This window comes from Candoia aspera, chromosome 2 (genome assembly GCF_035149785.1).
Source record: "Candoia aspera isolate rCanAsp1 chromosome 2, rCanAsp1.hap2, whole genome shotgun sequence".
In the NCBI taxonomy this organism is placed as follows: Eukaryota; Metazoa; Chordata; class Lepidosauria; order Squamata; family Boidae; genus Candoia; species Candoia aspera.
The window spans coordinates 73,037,730-73,058,739 of NC_086154.1; the positions used below are offsets into that span (position 1 = coordinate 73,037,730).

Below are 21,010 nucleotides of genomic sequence, written 5' to 3' on the forward strand. Positions count from 1 at the left end.
CTGAACGCAAATTAGAACAACTGAGCATGAAACACTTCTGGAATAGCTGGAACAGTATTGGGATGCATCCAGTAATACTGGAACAACCTGTTTCGAATTTGAAACAAGCATTGTGAGCTCATAAGCGGCCATTTTGAGCTTTTCTATTACTTGACCTGTGAACTCACCAAAGTGGGTACTTCATCACACCAGTATTTCTCACAGTGTGTAGTGCATTCAGTGCATGTATGCTTGTAGGGCCTCTTCTTTACCACTGCTATAGAAGAACATGAGCTACTTGTTGCAAATCCTGATTTCAATTCACAAATTGACTTACTGGGTGGTCTTTGAGAAGCAATTCTATTTCAAGTCCAGTTGGTGATACAGCAAAATTAACTGGTCTATAGATTGCCATGATAACAGTACTAATATATTCAATATTACTTGAGCATCTAGATTAAAATAGATAATTAAAATGCGACTGTGGGGCAGGAACACAAACCCCATAGCTGAATCCCTCTGTTTACTTGAAAGAAATGCACTTTTAATATGGGCTTGCTCTCTTGCTACTAAATACATTTTGTCCTTTCAGTGCCGCCCTCTTTTATTCATTGGGGGCGGGGGGGAATGTAGGAACAGAAGGATGTCATATATGTTGATTTTATAATATCAGTTTTTAAAAATGTCTGTTATGGTTGGTCCCACAGTCAGCCAGATGTTTATACTGGATTTGGCATTTTTATCCACCCATTGAGTCATTATTATTATTATTATTTTAAATTTATTGGCCGCCCAATTCCAAGTAGGGTTTGATGACTTCTTGTGATGCGTTTTAGGTATCTTTATACCGTCACTTACTCTCTTTGGCTTTCCTGCAGTTTTTCCTCAAAGTATACCGAACTCTGGGTCCTTCAGGAAAACAACAAGCAGACCCTGAGTGTATCTTGCAGAGAATATGGCCTGAGCCCAGCTGTTGATGTTTTCTATTCTTCCAGCTAGGCTTTATTCTGAAGAAACATACGGAGATTTAGGCTACTGCCCACCTAAGGAAGAAAATGCAGGGATGCTCCTGTCTACCTCCATTCACCCATTGGCTGCTGTGGCAGCTACCTCTGAGCTGCAAGGCTCAGTGCCTGGACTTAGACTTGGGTGATTTTCTGCTTATAAGCAGTGGGTATAATCCCTGGCTAGTCTGTTAGTTCAGCTATCTTTGCTATATCTGGCACACCTGACTTGCTCAAATGCAGCTATGAAGTTGAATAGAGGATGACATGCTTTTGTTTCTTTTCTGCCAAATACTGAACAGAATAAGAATTGAGTGTACTGTCTGCATTTGGGAATGCATAAGAATGCAGGAAAAAACGACAAGGAAAAGGATTAGGTTATTTATTTCCCAGTGCTCAGAGTCAAAGATCTTTGCTAGGGAAAAGTTGAATATGAATGTTAAAAGATCAGCAACTTCATATTTGTTTTTATTATATTAAAAAATGAGTATCCACCCAGTATCCTTGAGTGGATATTGTCTGGAGCCAGTGATTTATTTATTTATAATTTGTCACTGAGGCCTATAGTTTCATCTTGTTACCTCTATTTGCATTAGAAAGTTCAGGCATTAGCATCTGTCTTACATCTTCCAATTTCATTTCTTCCTTTAGGTAAGAATTTCATTTCTTCCCTAAAGGTATGCTAAACTCCCCAAACTCCCCAATTTCTTGCTTTGAATGTATTTTAAAGTATTTTAGTTAGTCATATGCTTCTCAAGCCTTTTTTCTAAAATATGTTTTGTCAAACTTTGTTTATTTTTGTTCTCCTCATTGGGTAAGACTTCAGGGTTTTTTTGTCTACATCATATTCTCTGATTTTTCTCATTACCCTGGCATTCTCTTGGATTTGGTAGCACCTTTCCTGATTGGAAGCTAAAATGAGTACCCAGCTTGCTGGGGAAGGTGATGACTGGGGAAGGCCATGGCAAACCACCCCGCTATAGTCAGCCAAGAAAATGTCGCGAAAGCGGCGTCCCTCCAAAGGGTCAGACATGACTTGGTGCTTGCACAGGGGACCTTTCACCTTTCACAAGTGGCAGCCTCTAGCTAACATTGCCTGAATCCCTCAAAGAGCTTGGCTGTGTTGGACCTGGATAATCCTTGAGACCATCAGGAAAGCACAGAGTTGAAAGCCCACCTGGAAAACTAAAAAACAACAACAACAACTGGAAAAAGGCAATAGTGAATGGTTTCCACATTGCTCCCCAAAAAATTACATGGATGGGTCCCTATACTGTAAACACCTAAGCTTGATACAAGGGAGTCTCTAATCTTAGTTTTATCTTCAATATATTCTAGTTACCTTGTGTGATGACATTTTTTAAATACTGTAACCTCTAAGCATTCTGAAGATTTAGCCCCCTTTTTTCCTTTTCAATTTTTATTATTTTTTAAAAACTTTACTATTTTGAGAAATGTGATATTTTTAAATCAAATGTGATTATATTAGTCTTCTTTTTTCTTTTTGCACTCATGTGTTTCACAGGAATAGCATTGCCACTATTTCCAATTGGCTCATTAGTCTGTTTGTTTGTTTATTGTTTATTTGGGTCCTAGACCAGCATAAGATAACATAACAATCGCTCTAAAACAGAAGTAAAAATAAGATATCATATTGATATCTCATCTGATAGAATAGAATAAAGTAAAAATAAGAATTATTAGCGTAGAATTGCAAATGGATTAAAACCAGATAGAAACCTATAAAATTGTAATCTATAGTCTAGTACTATAATTAATTAAGGTGGATAACTATAGATACATACATAAAAAGTACTAGGATCTATAAGACACTACAAGAATCTGAAGCTCGTATTGAACCGAATACTTGCTGAAGCCGTACTAGGGTTTGATTGGGATTATGACAGTTACGATCCAACCAACTACAGCAAGAAAATAACAAGATAAGACATGGAATGGCATGTGTATAAGGAAGAAAGGATTATGAGATATATTGAGTTATGGCAACCTAGGCAAGGTTCAGCATAACCTCAGCTGGAGGAGCGGTTTGTGTTTTATCATAGCTCTGACACAAAGCCAGGCTACACTGTCTGAAATCTTTCCCTCCTGGTCAGCTAGCAGGAGACAAAGGTAATCAGCCTCCAACCTGCCTGGGTATTATTTTGTAAATGGGGAAATATATATATCTCGTAGCTTTCTATAAAAAAGGCAGCAGCAACACATGGCCCATATTTTCAATTTCCCCCTTACCGCAGGGACAATGTCTCAGCTCTTTAGGTATGTTACGGAATCTTCCAAAATAACAGAGGGGAGGGCATTATTGCAGGCAAGTATAAAAGATCTTCCAGTGTTTTGGGGGATAATATTGTAGGGGTAATATGCAGGAGCAACACTTTTTGTGGGTTCACTGAATTAATATATGGTGAAAAATGAAAATGAACTTCTAGCCACCCTACCTAGCCCTTCAACATTTTGGGTCTTCACGAGTCAAGCTTGCCAGATTTTGAAGAAAAGTGTCCTGTAGGCAATACTTCCAACCTAAAAAAAGTCTCAGCACAACCTCCCACCTTGAATATTACCAGTCAAATATTCAAACTAGTTGGGACATGCCACACTATAAAGCACTTATCAATATGAGGGCAATCTTAGGAGAACTATAGGGCATCATAGCAATCATATATGTAATAGGACCTGTCTTGAGTAAAAAATCTCTGCATCATTTTTCCTAACTGCTGCCATGGATTGTGATCACTGAATTCTAAATCTGTATCTGTTTTTGGGCATTTAGTTTTCTTCTGGCTTGTTACTTGATTGATATGCTCTCCTCTTCCCTGGAGGAAGATCTGGAAGTTCTGGAGCTAGAAAACCAAGAGAAGGAAGTTGTTTCTGGAGATCTTACGGTTGAAAAAGCAGGAAGTGGTAGTTCCACAGCGAAGATTCTCTTGGATGTAGAAAATGTTTCCTTTTTCTGAGTGAAATGTTGTGCTAACCTGTTGTCCTAGAAAGTAAGGGTAGCGGAGGATATAGGCTTAAGTGGTCGAGAGGTAAAGAACTGAATAAGAAATCAAAGGCTGGTCCTCCTTCTAAGTAAACTGTTATGAAAAAAAAAATCAGTTGAAAAATTAGTTGTGACCTGCAACTAAGTTTCAGGAGAAAAAGACAGCTTTAAAAGAAATCTGTGTTTGGAAATAATCATACTAAATCAAGAAACAAATTAAAAGTAGAGAAGCCGTCTCAGTGCAGGCAAATCTTTAGGTTTCATGAAAATGATAAAAATAAAATATCAGAACCTGCTGATAGCTATAGTATTTCAGATTCAGAAAATGAAACATTCTTTTAGATTATTTATTAAATTTATATTCCACCTTTATTTTGTACTGGCATTTAATGTGGAAAAATATGTCTTCTGAGACTTGGTTCACCCATCTGCTTTTCCTTACCTGAAAATTAGTGCTTTTTGTATTAGTTCAGAATACATAAGTTCCTTTGTTTTACCGCAAAGATGATGGCTTCTTCTGTTGCAGCATTACTTTTTGCTTGCCAGCTTCTGCTAAACATGTAGAAATGAAGATACAGTATGCTACACTCCTGAAAGTTGAGCATCTTGTAGTTGTGCTTAAAACCATTTTAAGTAATTTCAACAACTTATAATAGTTGTCTGAATAAACTATACTTTTCCATGTCATACACAATGCATTTGATAAACTTAACAAAGTAAGTAAATAATTGCAAAGTGCTAGGAATATAAGTACTGCATATATTTCAATTATTTTTTCTTCAAAATTTGCTTTTTGAAAAAGAAATAGACACATCTGAATTTTTCCTCATGGCTTCAAAGTTTCTGGAAATTTTACTTCTCTAGTCCTGAGTCTTGCATTTATTGAGAAATGTTACAGTTTGGGCAGCTACTGTTGGAGCGCCCGAGCTCTTCTATTACTCAGTGTGATCCAGCTTGTATTGTCCAACTATTGTAGTTCTCAAAGCATAACATTAACTCTTCCTGGGCTCAACTTTAATCTCTGGCCTTTTGCTGGTATGCCTGACCCAGTGCCTGACCTCCACCATATCCTCCCCTGACCTTTGTCCCTTCTGTTCTTTGTCTATCCCTAAACTTACTCCCAGCTTTAGTACAAAAAAGTACTTTGCCTGAACAAAAATGCCCAGATAAGCCAACATGCAGTGGAACATGCAAGCATTCTATGTAAGGCAATCAGAACGGTCAACTCCTTGCAGCTACTGTCAGGAAACTAGACAGAATGCCTGATACTAGCCACCTTCCCCTTATCTCAGGGATCTAATTGCAGATGGCAACAGTCATCTATTTAGAAGGATGATCTTCATGTATAGCAGCATATATGCAGCTCTTCCATAAGGATTTTTGGGTTACGACTACGATGTTTAAAGTATTGAAACCACCCCTATCATCATCATCATCATCATCATCATCATCATCATCATCATCATCATCTTTTTAATTCTGCCTTTTTAGGTATAACTCAAGGTGGTAAATATATCTAATGCAGGTAGTCCTCGTTTAGTGACTGTCTCATTTAGCTACCGTTCATAGTTATAACAGTGATGAAAAAGTAACTTTGCAACCAATCCTTGCGTGTATGACCTTTGCAGGTCTGTAAAGCAAAGGATAGCTGAAGTAAGATCATAAACATGGTCACAGATCCACTTAGCAACCACTTTGCTTAACAACCAAGTTGCCGGGCCCAATTGTGGTCGCTAAATGAGGACTACCTGTACTCTTGCCTCCTATTTTCCCCACAACAACCATGTGAAATGAGTTTCTTTTATTGCTTCTTGACTCCAGATTGAAAGAACACATAGATTAATGGATACTCACTTATTGTTAACGTGAGCCTGTGACCTGAGAGTTGTGATTTGAATCATTTCACTCTGTTACAATTCAGGAGAATGTTCTCCTTGATTGTAATGGATGCAAAGTTAAAGTTAGCTTTGTTCTAACTTTCAAATTGTTCTGGCCTGGCTTATCCTGGCAGATAACTAAAAGGCATAACTTGGAGCCAAATTATTCCGGGAGTTTTGTTTGTTTGTTTAAACAAAGAGGAAAAAAATCCCTAAAAAATTATGAAAGGAATGTATGCGTTGTTTCTTGGCACTGATGTTGAAATAAATCTACGGAGTCCTTCTAAACTGTTGAGTAACAGGGCATAATTTAATTTCTGCTCAATTATGAATTATATATTAACTTATTGCTTGAATACTCTCTAAATATATTAATATTGCTTGTAGAAACCCTGGGTCTAACCTCAGTTTCTAAGACATACACCCATATTCCTAAGCTTATTAATATCCCCTTGGTATTCTACAATCAGTTGCAACTGGAAAGTGAAATTGCCAAAGTTTAAGTGTACAAAATAAAATATTTGTGGCTTTGTTTAGATATTTGGATCCTGCTTATTGTTTATATAAATACTTGTTTATCATAAGGGAGCAAGAAGTCTAGACTTTCCAATTCAAATAGGTGAGGGGAAAAAGCAGCAGGTAGGCAATAGGTAATTGAACTTAAAAATCAGTTACAGGAACAAAGCATTTTCATGCTGTCAGATAAAACTTACTGCATGAGAGCTGTGATCCCTCATCTTTTATTACAAGAAAATGTTTTTGTAAGCAAGGTGTAAAAAAAAAAAGAACCAAAGGACTAACATGCCACTGCGGTGTAGGAGGGATACCTCCTTCATCTTTCTTGGTTACAATCCTTTCAGTCTCTGTTGTAAGGACTAAACTAAGAACGGATTCAGCCAGCCTCCAACGCTCCTTAAAAATTCATCAGATGAAGGAGGGGAAAAGGAAGCATATTAAGTTAAATTAGGAAACGAAGAGAATGTGGGGAACACAAGGATCTGCTATTTCATATTCCCATCACTAAGAATAACGAAGAAGGACAGATAACACAAAGAGAGACAGAGCATGAGAGTGAGGGAGTTTTGCTTTCCCACTGAGGTCTTTGACTTTTACAGACACTGGCTTGTTTGTAGAAAGAATGAAAGAAAATAAAAATTGCTTGCAGAAATAAAATAAAAGCTAAGCCAGTAGGATTTCTGCAAGCATCTAGTGGGTAGTACTTTTGCAATAACTAGAAGAAGGAAATGCTTCAACCCCTTCCCAGAGAATTTTTTTAAAAAGCTGCCTTTAATATGAATGCATTAAAAGCCTGTATAATAGCTCTGTCCCACAGCAGTGCCCTAATACTTAAAACACGAAGTATTCCCCTTCTCTAATACTAGACCTAATTTATAGTATTCTAACTTTTAAAATTTAGAGCAATGAAGAATTTTCTCTACATCAAGGTCATGAATCCTCTCATCCCAGGCTATATATTTCTTCACAAAATGGCTCATATAATGTAATGAAAAATGTCTAATTAGACTCAGTATAAATTTACAAAACATGCAAATATCATTATGTTCTCTTTTCTTCATTGTGTTTGTCCAGTTATATAGTTATTAGAATTATGTGTCAGCTTCCCCTTCCCCTATAGGGGGAAAATAATTCTGGGAATGTTATATTCTTAGTTTTTATTCTGATGACCCACTGGAAAATGCAACACAGTATGTGACCATTTTATTTATTTATTTTACTCAGTAAATGCTATTCTTGGTGAGATCTTCAGAATCCATCTGAGAATTTGCATACTGTATAGCATTTTCCTGCTGCCAATAGGTATACTTCTGTATTGGCTGCTGTTATCTATATAACATTTGGACAAAATTTTGGTAAACTATTTCTATAGTATCTTTTGGATTTCATTAGAGGAACCAGATCTTAGTTGTCTTTTTTATAGCTTTTGCGCTTCTTTCTCTCTTTTTTCCATCCTACCTCCTTAATGCTTGCCTCCTAGACTGAGGATTTCTATCAGACATCTCATGGCTCACATTTGGCACTGTTTATTAAAATAATTCAAGGCCATCATCACTTTTCTCATGCACCACAGAGAATATAAATGCTGCTGAAATAGTGGACCTCAGCAAAGCCTTTGACAAAGTATCTCATGATACCATAACTAATAAAATGGTAAAATATGTTCAGTTGTTATACAACTCTATCAGTAATCTCCAAGATTGATAAATCATGTAGTAATAAATGTTGGAAACGCCATGAAACAGAAGGAACATTTTACCATATGTGGTAGACAAATAAAAAAACCTCAGAAGTACTGGAAAGATATACATAGAGCAATGCAGAAAATTTTGGAAATTAAATTTGAAATGAAATCACATTTTTCTTACTAGATATAATCCCAGAAAAAAATCAGCAAGAAATATGATAATATATTGAGATACAGCAGCAAGAATAAATTTTGCCAACACCGGAAGAAAGATACAATTCAAAAATATCTGATTGGGAACTTAAACTTGGAGAATATGCAGCAATAGCAAAATTAACAGCATATATTGATAACTGAAGTTTAACCAAATTTAAGCAAGAATCGTCCCCATATATGTAATATATCACTAAGCATAACAAATATAAACATTTACAGTTTGGCTTCTAAGGGGGCCCAAATATTTATAAATATCATAAATTAGCAGAAGCACAAACAGGGTGAAGTTAGACCCCCAAATAGCCTTTTTTCTTTTTCTTTTCCTTTCCTTTCCTTTCCTTTCCTTTCTTTTTTTCTTTTTCTTTTTAGTTGTTGTTGCCTAATTTGCTTTGTCTTTTTTTTTCTCAACATGTACAAACAATATTAAGTAACAGTACAGCAGAGGCCTTAAAACTAAGTAATCAGTTTAAGGCAGAAACCTTTATTGTACAACAAATATTTTGATATAATTTGCAGCTGTCTCTTAATGCTCTATTCACTTCTGGATGAAAAAGCTAAATATTTTTTTGCTTATTAACATTGATATTTTAAATCATAGTTAAAACTGATATAAAACCTTTTCTTTCTGCTTTAGTGGTCTAAATTATCTAAACATTAGAGTGTTAATAATCTCTAGTCAATACTGTACAAATACCACTGTATCGAAATAATATATTGTTTTATGTATGCTTTATAACAATATTAAAAATGGTAAAATATGGACTAGATGATACAACTGTAAAGGAGATTCATAATAGGCTGAGTGATCAGACCCAAAGAGTATTCATAAATGGGTCCATATCAGCTTGGAGAATAGTATCAAGTAGAGTGCCACAGGGCTGTGTCCTGGGCCTTGTGCTGTTGAACTTGAAGGAGGGAATTGAGGGGACACATAACGTTTGCAGACGACACAAAGCTGGAAGGAGTGGCTGGAACTTCAGAGCAGACAAAGTATAAATCAAGAAGTTGGGCAGTTTTAGAAATGTGGATAAATAAATAAATAAATAAATCTTGCATCTGGGGAGAAAGAAGAATGGTACAAGTATAAGATGAAAGAGACTTGGTTTGGCAGTAGGACATAGGAAAAGGGTCTGGCTATTCTAAGTGATCCCAAGCTGAACGTAAGCCAAAAATTTAATGCCATTGTAACAAGGTAAATAATATTTTGGGTTATATTAACAGGAATGTAAGAGTCGATGTCATGGGAAAAATATTCCCACGCTGCTCTGTCTTGGCCAGGCCCTTCTTGCAATACTCCGAACTGATAATTACTTCCAAGGGAAAACATGTTGAGGATGTCATGGAAAATGCATCAAGAAGAAGCATAGCAAAGCATGAGCTTACTTCATACTGGATGATAGCCAGAATAGAACTGATCCTGGCAGGTAATGTGACAATAACAAAGAACACCCAGAAATAGAGAAGGACAAAACAAAACCAAAAAATTCAAGGAAGGTACATCAAAATATGGCAAATATTCTGTTATCCTCCATCATGGCCATATTTATTCAGATCTTTGTCATTCAGTTCTCTAATAGGAGGAGAAGGGAGTATTTGGTATGTTCACTGCCTTGAGTTATTTATACAAATAATAAAGGCAGGATAGATAATAAATAAGTAAGTAAGTAAGTAAAATAATATAGGATAGGAAGCTTGATTGTTGGAGGAAAATTCTGAGAGTGCCTTGGACTGCAAGAAGATCAAACCAGTCCATACTCCAGGAAATAAAGCCAGACCGCTCACTTGAGGGAATGATATTAAAGGCAAAACTGAAATACTTTGGCCACATAATGAGAAGACAGGACAGCCTGGAGAAGATGCTGATGCTAGGGAGAGTGGAAGGCAAAAGGAAGAGGGGCCAACCAAGGGCAAGATGGATAGATGATATTCTAGAGGTGACGGACTTGTCCCTGGGGGAGCTGGGGGTGTTGACGACTGACAGGAAGCTCTGGCGTGGGCTGGTCCATGAAGTCATGAAGAGTCAGAAGCGACTAAACGAATAAACAACAACAGGAAGCTTGATAGCTTGTCTCAGTATCCTCCAATGGTTCTCTCTTTACTGGATTAGTATATAAACAAGAAACTATATGGATCACTGATTTCCCCCCTGTTATGACAGACTCCACAGCTCTTTAAATTCTGTATTTTTAATCTGGTGGTATAAAATTTTGGGGGGTGGGAGAGCTACCTGGACATTGTAGGACTTCAGCCAATCAAGTCTGAAATTTTCATTCTCAATAATCTATATACGGTTCAGAGCTTTTCTATCAAGCTCTGATGTTAAAGTCTTTGGGGACTGAACAGTTAATGTTCTGGTTTCTCCAGCTTGAAAGAATTTTTCTCCTAGTTTCAACTATGCCTTGGAAAATGCCCAAGTCTGCAGTTCTTTAAAAAGGAATATTTTTTTAAATGCTTCCACAAGCCTCAAAGAAGTAGAAATTTTATTTTATAGCTTGTCCAAGGCAAGAAAGAAAGAGAAATTAATCTCATGGAACTGAGGTGGCATCCAGTTTACAAAGAGAGAAAACCTCCTTTAGAATGGAGACTCGAGGTGATTTAGTTTCTCCTGGCCCTGATTCAGAGTAAACCACAAGCAAACATATTTTCGGTATACTTTCAGTATAAATAAGACAATGAGTCTCGCCAATAAAAGCAATTCAGACATGAATGTAGCAATTTAATTGGTGCCAATTACTGTGTCTTGGTAATGTTGAGAATTCAGCCACAACTCCTTAAAATCCTGTAGGTCCAAGAAAATGATAGTAGTAGAAAAGTAGTACAAACGATTAGCCCTGTGTGCTGGAAATCTGTTATCTGGCTAGGGTTTCTCTGTGAAAGAGCAGTTATGAGATTTACCCAAGCAAGATTTTGTCAGACTTTGTCAGATATTGCGAGAATCAGCAACTTCTTAGTGATCATTAGTATTTTAGGATCACCTAGTAAAGGTAATGTGAGGTATCAGCATTTCTATCCCTGTTTATCCAAATCTCAGATTTTGATTCAAACTCATTCAATATATTAGGATTTTATGTTTTACTTTATTTTTTTTCTTTTATGTCCATGCAGTTATCGCCTCATTACTTGCAGATTCAATCTTCATAGTTGTTGCTAAATAATAATAGCATTCAAATGTGCACCAAGGTATTTTAACTCACATGCTAATATTCCTTGTCTCCTTGTTTTTATTGTTTCCCAGTCTCATAGGGTTTCTCTCCCTACCCTTCCTTCTGGTTTTTATATCAATACATCAATGTATTGATATAATACATTGTAACATAACAATGTCAGTTATGATCTGTACTTTAGCTCAGTACTCTTCTTAGCTTATTCACTGCATTTAAGGTGCAGGCAATCAGGTGTAATTCACTGGGTGACCCAGAAAGTAAGGGTTCCTGTATATCAGGAGAGGAAAACGCAAAGCCTCAGCCCAGTTCGGGGTCTGGTGGGCTGATTTCTTCCATCAAAGTATTGGAGACAAAACACATAATTGACATCTACTGGAACACTGCAGCATGCAAACTGGGAGGAGCTATTTGGTCTGCAGGCAGACTGGCTGAAATATAGAACTTGTATCCAGAGCTTCTGATGCACCAAACTACTTGCAAATCAATAAAGTTGTGGGTAACATTTTCCCATCCACTTAATCATGTTATTGAGTCTCTTCATACCCATCCTTCTCAGCTCTGCATCCATTGTACCACATTCAGCTTTTTCGATGCAATGTCATTTTCTTGCTCTGATTAATTTCAGGCAGGTTTTGGGTCCAACCAAGTCATTAAGATGGTATATCAGTATAGGTAGTGAATAGCTTGGTTGCTTATTTATTTCAAATATTTCTATGCTGCATTTTCAGTGTGGCTATCCTCACCCACCCCCACAAAAATATGTTAAAACACACTAGATGAAATCAGAAACAGAAAAGGTGTCAAGCAAAAACATGAAAATGCTAATCAAATGAATAAGGCAAATAAAGAAAAAAATGTCTTTGAATATTGGTCAATAAAAATGTCCTCCGTGGAAGGGGCTTACATACTTTTAGGTAAAAGGATTGGAATAAACAATGTGAAGTTCCTGCTTCAAGCATAATAGCCCTCACCTCATGATGAATAAAAACACAAAGTTGAGTAGATGACCAAATAGGAAAGAAGGCTGATTCATATAACTTGAAAATTTCAATTAGTACCAGGTTAACACTGGTATTTTTAGAACCATGGCACTGTGAACTGTGTATGCATAAACTAGTGATCCCTGTGATTTTGGGGTTGATGGGCATGCTTGGAATTTTGAGGACATCTTGTGGGTGTTTTTGCAAAATGGCTGCAATGAGGAATATGACTAGTTATATTCCTATATAAGGCACTGATTTACTAGAATGTTCCTTGCCAACCAGCTTCCCCTAGCCTTCAGATGCTCAGTGCTACCCATAAAAATATCTATTTTCTGGGTGGGGGGGCACAGTCCAAAATAAGACTGAAGCTGCCCACCCTTCTTCTTTTTTAAAGAGAACTTTTTTTCCTAAGAAAATAAAAACCTCATGTTTATGAGGTCTACTTAGAATCCAGAGGCATTTCTAAAAAGAAAGGGGATACTGATGTTTTGCCTTGCAGCATGCCTGCTTCACACTCTTTTTACTCAAGAAGACTTGTTTTTAAATGTAGGAAATCAAATAGTGCATGGAGGGTGGTGATGTGAAAGAATTGCCCATGGATCCAAACCCTTGAATTTCTGGAAAAGGGTCAAATATAAATCAACTGTATCAAGTACTGAAAATATAGTCCATTTGTATTCTGATTGTAGGAATCCTGCTAAGTATTGGCATGCATCTAGAGTACATTAAGTTCCTTGGTTTTCTTCCAGTATTTAATATTCACTCTTAATGGGGATTTCTATTAGCCTTCGGTGTGTGTGTATTGTTAATGTTCTGCATGACTGAAACAATGCATTCTTTTTCATGTGAATAATAATACAAGCAGCAAGGCATCTTTGTCTTACCACCATACATGCCTTCAGTGAGAAAACACTGAAAATGTTTCTTCTAGAAACATTCCTCAACCCAGTATTCTCCAGATTTGTTGGGATGCATCTTGGCAAGGAGTTTGTGGAGTTGCCATCTCAACAACACATCTGGAAAAGACAGGTTGGAGAAGTCTGTTCCAGATTATACTGTATGCTATGAATTGATAAAAGGGCATTTCTATTAAAATCAGACCCCAGAATAACATCTCATGTGAAAGAGACTCCACGTAGTGAAATGACATAATCTCATTGCAAAAATAAAATAAATAAAAAATATTTGTGCTTTTAAAGTAAAGTTATTTTCCTTTGTAAGTATTAGAAGAAAAGTCACCTGATCGCTACTTTTCATGTCCAAAAGTGTTTGGAGGGAACTGGAAGGATAAATTAATATGCAGCTGAAATTAGAAGGCAGGGGCTTTTTCAATGTATGAAGCGAAGTCAGTATGGTTAGCTGACAGGCTTTAAAATTGTTTTCGTCCTTCTCCCTCAATTCCCCATTAAACTAAGGACTTGCTCCTACAGTTTCTTTCCCTACATGTGGAAATGCCCAGGTAGGTTTTTGACTCTAATATGGAGAAACGAGTCTGCTAAGTTAGTCATTGGCAAGGATACCTGTGATTCTGGTAGCTGGCAAAAAACTCCTGCTACCATGGAAACTATGACTAGTTGTCTCAGCATACATCCTGTTAATGCTAACTTTATCCCATGTTCTCAAGATGGGCCCTTATGACTCAGGAGAGTTCCAGACTACTTGCACATAGAGAAAAGTAACACTCCCGAGCGCTTGTCCGAAGAGATTTGGCCCAAGCTAGTAGGACACAGCCTACTTTCTAAGGGAAGAAACAGGCAATGGGAGTGATAACTGTGCAGATGCTGAATTTTGGCCAGGAATTGGCCAAAACATTTTGCTCCCTGAATTGGTCTGTTCAGCCCACCAACTAAGGTAGCTCATGTTGTTAGAATGCCCAGTGTAAAAATCCCCCTTTCTCTGGCTGGGAAATGGAAGATTCATTTGCTACTAGTTCATGTCATCCCAACTGGGTGTCTGCCTGCCGGTGTTAAAGCTTGGCTCAGCTCAGGATGGAGCATAAATGCAAATTAGCAGAAAGAATACCTCTGGAGTAGCATTCATTTGAATGGATCTGTGAGTGGAATTTTAGGAACCGTTTCTCAATTTTATCCTGGAGTTATGGAATAAGGAGAAAAATAAGATACGGAAAGAGCTGTGGTGTTAGAAAGGAAAAATGGTACAAGAGCTTCAGATTAAAAGAGGGGTAGAAACTGCACACAATTATAAACTTGTGTACACTATAACATACACATACATATCATAGCGTCATATATGGAATGCAGTAGCAGGAGCTCCTGTGCTTTCTGCAGGCTAATCCAGTACTGGTTCCTGTTTTCTGCTTTGTTCTCAGGTACATCAGCTGACATTCTCTCTGCCTGACCCTTCTATGTCCATAAAGGTATTTTCCCATAAACAGTTCCAAGATCTTTTTCCTGCTTCTCCAAAGCAACCTAATGCTCTGTGGGACTGTTCCTTGATCCTAACAAGGGGGAAGAGGAAGCATATGCATTGAGTGGGGTGAATATCAATGCTCTGAGACTTATTTATAACATTGGCATTTTGCCAAACAGATGTTTCATTTTATTTTAAGCTTTTACAACACAACCCACTTCTTTTCTGTTCCTCCCATAGCCCCTGAAACAGAGTAGGAAGGTTATGACATGGTCCTATGTATTTTTTGAAGAATTAACTAATTCTTCTGAAGAATTAACTAATAAGTCTGTTCATGACCACACATGATTCTGCCCATTTGTTAGCCCTGCTGTGCACAGCACTGCTCTTCTGCCTCTGTGGTGCATAATCTAATCCACGAGAAAGGTCCATAGATAAAAGCCCAGTTCCAGAAAGATTTTAAAAACATAAATATTTGTTTATATACTTACATGCTTGCTTATTCGTAGTCAGTAGAGAAGTAAAGTTATATATCCAAATGTATGCTAAATATCCATAAACTTCAGAGGCAATCTGTTTTCATTATGAGAAAATAATTAAAATCAGAGATGCTGAGTCACACAACTGGGGTCATGCATAATATAGAAAAGCAATCATAATTGTTTCCAATAGTCATTTCCTCCATTGTAATTGTGTTGCTCATTGCAAGTACTTGCCCAACATTTTCAAAGGTCAGACACCCAAGCGGTGAACAGCTGGAAAGTTAGGACTGCTTCAGGTGGATCTCGCTGCATATAACAGTAACATATGTATGTCTAGGTAGGACTTGCTCAACATCATGAGAATATTGACAACTGCCAGTTTGTCTCACTGCTGTCAGGATTAAAAATGTAGTATCAGGAGAGCACACCATCAGGACTTCTGGTGGGGACATGGCAGACTGAACAGCTGTGATCGCAGGCTCAGAAGGCGGAGCTGACGATGCAGCAGTTTTTTGGGGCTCTGGCAGGTTTTCCTGAAGCCCAGGAGTGTTTTCTAGAAAAACGAAAACACCTGGAATCATCCCATCTGTCCTCCGGACGGCTGCTTGCAGCCAGAAGATCACAAACAGCATTTTGCGTTCAACTGGTAAGAGCTATAGCTGGGAGGCGGGGCCATCATCATTTTCCAAGCTGCACTGTAGCCTTAAAGGGACCCCATTTCTAAATCACCCAATCTATATATTTTTTAAAGTATGCATACCCTAAGAAAGGCTTTCTGCAGCAAAGAGAAGTGGGTTCTCTTGGTGCTTATTGTTATTTTTGGAATTATTTTTTTAAAAAATTCTTTTTAAGTTTTGGATTTCATTTTCCCTGCAAATATTAAGGAGGATTGAGAGTAATTAATTGTCTCCCTATTATTATTTTTGTACTAAATATAAAGATATTAGCATTTTCCTATATGTTGAATTGGCTGATTTGAACCTTCAGCTTTCTGTTTCTACTTTCCCTTGGGAACTGTCTGCATATCTCATTTTTGCTTGTGTAAACACGTTTTGGAACTTTTTCATATCTTTGACTTTCACTGGTTAAGCTCCTAGGGGGCGCCATAACCTACTGCATGAGACATGGAAGATTTTAAACAGATTTTCTCTGACTTCCACCAAGATTTTAAACAGATTCTTTCTGACTCCTATCAAGTTTTTATGCAAGACATTCAGGACATTGTGGAAAATATGAGGTCCAAAATGTGTCATCTGGTTGGGGATGTCATGGATGAAACTGAGGAATTCAACAGTGATAGAAAAGTTTCTTCTATGAGTGAGATCGTGTCATGAGTAAGGATGGCGAGCAGGGGGCTCTCACCCAGACTGTCAAGCGCATGCGTAGCACTGAGGAACTGTTCAGCCATTCAAAGAGACACAGATCGGGACCGCCTTAACCTTTGGGGTTTATATGGCTGGGTTTTCCCACGCTTTCTCAGTTTGTTAGGATTCTTGTTAAGTACTACTAATAAATATTAGAGACCAAGTCCTCGCCTCAGTGTGTTTCCTGGTAATCAGGACAGATCGGGATTTCTATTGAGATGCTGGATGAAGATTGGATAGTTGAGGGAGAAATTTAAGGGAGGGAGAGATTTGCAAGCCACAAGTGAAATTGATTTTCTGGAGGAATGCCATGAAAAAGAAATGGTTATTATGTATGGGAGGTTTTCTGAAGAGAAGTTGGAGTTTTTGAGGGGGACAGTTGGGCTGCTTGATCTTTTTAAGAAAAAAGGTCTGTGTGCCTTGTGGGGATATGTAAATGCTCTGGTTTATTTTGAAGTGGGATAAGGGTTCAACAATATTTATCTGGATTGCTTTTAAGGTTTGGCTGATTTCATATACTGTATCTTTAACGATTTGGATTAAGATTAATAAGGTATAGGGGGAAAAAGTCTACTTGGATGGTTTTGGGTTTATTAAAATTAAGATCATTAAAATTGTATTATTAAATGAGGTTGGCCTCATTACTCCTGAGCTTTCAAAGGTCCCTAAAGACCTGGTTATGCCAGTAGGCCTGGGGACCCCAGGGGACGGGTGACCTAGTGAGGTTGCTCCATTATTAAAATCCCTTCTCATTCATTCATTCATTCATTCATATTTCAAATTTTATCACCACCCATCTCCCTCAAAAGAGGGACTCTGGGCGGTTTACAATAAAACTAAAACTAAATACAGATTAAAATACAATATAAAATATATAAAACATATACAAAATTTTCTTTTCTGTTTTAGTTTTGTTTTTTTATGATTTTTTAATGTTTTTAATTATTATTATTATTATATAATGATTTTAGGTATAAAGGCTTTCTGCAGCAAAGAGAAGTGGGTTCTCTTGGTGCTTATTGTTATTTTTGGAATTGTTTTTTAAAAAACAATTTATTTATTTATTTTCTATTTATTTATTTGTTTGTTTATTAGTCAAATTTATCACCGCCCATTCAAACCCTCTGGGAGATGGGCGGGAGCTTATTGTAAACTCTGGGCAGTTTACAATAAAACACAATTAAAAATGCCATATAAAACTATAGAATAAATACAATACATAATAAAATATAAATATGGTGGGAACCCGATGGCTAAAAGTTCTCTATAAACCCGCAAGTAAAACAGGGCCACTCTAGGGAGCTAGCCAGCCCCAAAAGTGACTATTCTCCCTCCCGCCCCAGGCATGGTGACAAAACCAGGTCTTTAATTGTTTTCTGAAGTCCAGGAGAGAGGGGGCCAACCTCACTTCTGGGGGAAGGATATTCCAAAGGGCAGGAACTGTTGCAGAGAAGGCCTGGACCCCACCAGATGGAATTCTCTTGCAGATGGGGTCCGTAACATGCCCTCTCTGCATGACCGGGTGAGACGGGTTGATGTAACAGGGATGAGATGGTCCATTAGATAACCTGGACCCATGCCATGTAGGGCTTTAAAGGTGATAACCAACACCTTGAATTGGGCCTGGAAGCAAACTGGCAACCAGTGCAGCTCGCGGAGCAAAGTAGTAACATGTGCTGATCTTGAGGCACCTAAGGTCGCCCGCGCAGCTGCATTTTGCACCAGCTGTAGCTTCCAGATACTCTTCAAGGGTAGCCCCATGTAGAGCACATTACAGTAGTCTATATGGGAGATGACCAGGGCATGAGTGACCATTCGAAGGGCCTCTCGCTCCGGGAAGGGGCGTAACTGGTGCACAACACGAAGTTGCGCAAAGGCCCTCCTAGCCACGACTGCCACCCGCTCTTTGAGCAGAAGTCATGAGTCAAGAGGACCCCCAAGTTATGCACCGGGTCTGTCTGGGGCAGTGCGACCCCATCCAGAACTAAAGATGACAATTTCCCAGATACCGAGGAGCCATTAATCCACAGCCACTCCATCTTACCAGGGTTCAGCTGCAACCTGTTGTCCCCCATTCAGGCCCCCACAGCCCCCAGGCACTCAGAAAGGGTGGTCATGGCATCACTTACTTCACCCAGGTTGGAGATGTATAATTGAGTATCATCAGCATATTGATGATACCTCACCCTGTAGTGACAGATGATCTCACCCAGTGGTTTCATGTAGATGTTAAAAAGGAGTGGAGAGAGTACCGAGCCCTGCAGCACCCCACAGAGTACAGGCCGCAGGCTGGATCTCTTGCTCCCTATCAACACTGACTGGGACCAGCCCTTAGAGGAAGGAGGTAAACCAGCACAGAACCATGACGCCCTGCCCCAACTCCCTAAGTCAGTCCAGAAGGATACCATGGTATTGAAAGCCACTGAGAGATCAAGAAGAGCAAGGATGGATGCACTGCCTTCATCCTTCTCCCACCAGAGGTCATCCATAAGTGTGACTGATGCCGTTTCCATCCCATAACCGGGCCTGAAACCTGACTGGAAGGGGTCTAGATAATCCGTTTCCTCCAGAATCCTCTGGAGCTGCACCACCACTTTCTCAACCACCTTCCCCAAAAAGGGGAGGTGGGAGACTGGGCAAAAATTGTCCATTATAGTAGGGTCCAGTGATGGTTTCTTGAGGAGGGGGTGCACCATCACTTCCTTAAAGGCTGCTGGGAACACCCCCTCTCTCAAGGATGTATTTACCATTGCCTGGACCCAGCCACATGTCACCTCCCAAGCTGCCTTCACCAGCCAGGAGGGACATGGATCTAATTGGCAGGTGGTGGCATTTACAGCCTGGAGGATCCTGTCTACTTCCTCAGGTTCAACAGGATCAAACTGTTCCCAGATAACATGGTAAATACGTTCCCTGGGTATCTCCTCAGACTCTGTCTTACACTCGGAGTCCAACTCAGACCAGATCTGAGCGATTTTATCCTGCAGATGCCCCAAAAATTCCTCAGCACAGCCCTGTAGATGGATTTCAGACTCCCCTTTCCCCAAAAGGGATTGGGTAATCTTAAACAGGGCCGCCAGGCGGCATTCTGTGGATGCAATAAGAGCGGAGAAATATTGATGCTTCATCGCTCTCATCGCTACAGTGTAGGCCTTAATCGCCGCTCTAGGTTGTGTTCAGTCAGATTCGGTCTTTGCCTTCCTCTAGCGGTGCTCTAGGCGTCTCTTAACCCTCTTCAAAACCCTCAGCTCCTCCGTAAACCACAGGGAGTGTCAGTGGGCAAAAGAGGCCGCACAGGGACGATCCTGTGCAAGGCCCCGGCTGCCTCCCTATCCCAGGCAGCAGCCAGGGCCTCCACTGGACTGTGCAGCAGGCCCTTGGGAATAACCCCCAGCTCCCTCTGAAACCCTCCCAGGTCCGTCAGTCGCCGGGGGCAGACCAATCGAATGAGTTCTGCCTCCCTGCAGAGGGGGGCAGCATAAGAGAATCTCAGGGCCACCAGGGCATGATCTGACCATGACAGAGGGGAGAGATGTAGTTCTCCCCCCCAGATCACCTTGCCACTGCTCCGACAAGAAAACCAAGTCCAGGGTGAGGCCACTGTCTCAAGTCGGGTCCTGAATAATCTGGGACAGGCCCATGGCTGCCATGGTGGCAATGAACTCCCAAGCTGCTTCCAAGGCCTGCCCCAGGGAAGGTAGATTGAAGTCTATCCTGCCTTTATTATTTTCATAAATAACTCAAGGCAGCGAACATACCTAATACTCCTTCCTCCTCCTATTTTCCCCACAACAACACTGTGAAGTGGGTTGGGCTGAGAGAGAGTGACTGGCCCAAAGTCACCCAGCCTGCTTTCATGCCTCAGGAGGGACTGCAACTCTCAGTCTCCTGGTTTCTAGCCCGTTGCCTTAACCACTTTACCCTCATGATCTCTTGGTTTTCTTGATTATTGTCATTTCTTACAAAAATCACCCTCATCCTCATCCCCTTGTCCTTTTTCCAATCAACCTTTGGGTGCCTATCTTGAGTATTTTGCTTTCTGATGATCTTTTTATTGTGAAGTACATCCTTTTTGTTTTAGTTTGTATTTGTTGCTGTACACTGCCCAGACTCTGCTGGTCTCGGGATGAGTTATAAGTACCATTAAAATATGTACTCCCCATATCATGGCAGTTTCCCTCCTCCTCCCCCTCAATATCAGTTTAAAAGCTGCTCTACCATGAAACTATATTACACACCAGCAGAATGATATCTTTCTGATTCAAGTGCAGCCCATCCTTTATGTATAAACCTGGCCTATTTCCAAAAATATTCCCAGTGCCTCAAAAATCTAAATTTAACCTCTTGGCACTCTTGTCTAATCCATGCAT

At 39.2% G+C, this 21,010-nt stretch overlaps 1 protein-coding gene across 2 annotated transcripts in view; it reads left to right on the forward strand.

Annotated features, from left to right (window-relative positions):
* PDGFRB (platelet derived growth factor receptor beta) overlaps window positions 1–21,010 on the forward strand; it is an 84,667-nt gene that overhangs the window by 1,808 nt on the left and 61,849 nt on the right. Inside the window, exon 2 of one of the 2 annotated variants that reach the window (XM_063292207.1) lies at window positions 14,754–14,801. The exons of the other annotated variant lie outside the window; for it this stretch is intronic. The gene's annotated coding sequence lies outside the window, so the exon portion shown is untranslated. The remainder of the gene's footprint in view (window positions 1–14,753; window positions 14,802–21,010) is intronic. 2 annotated transcript variants of the gene reach the window in all.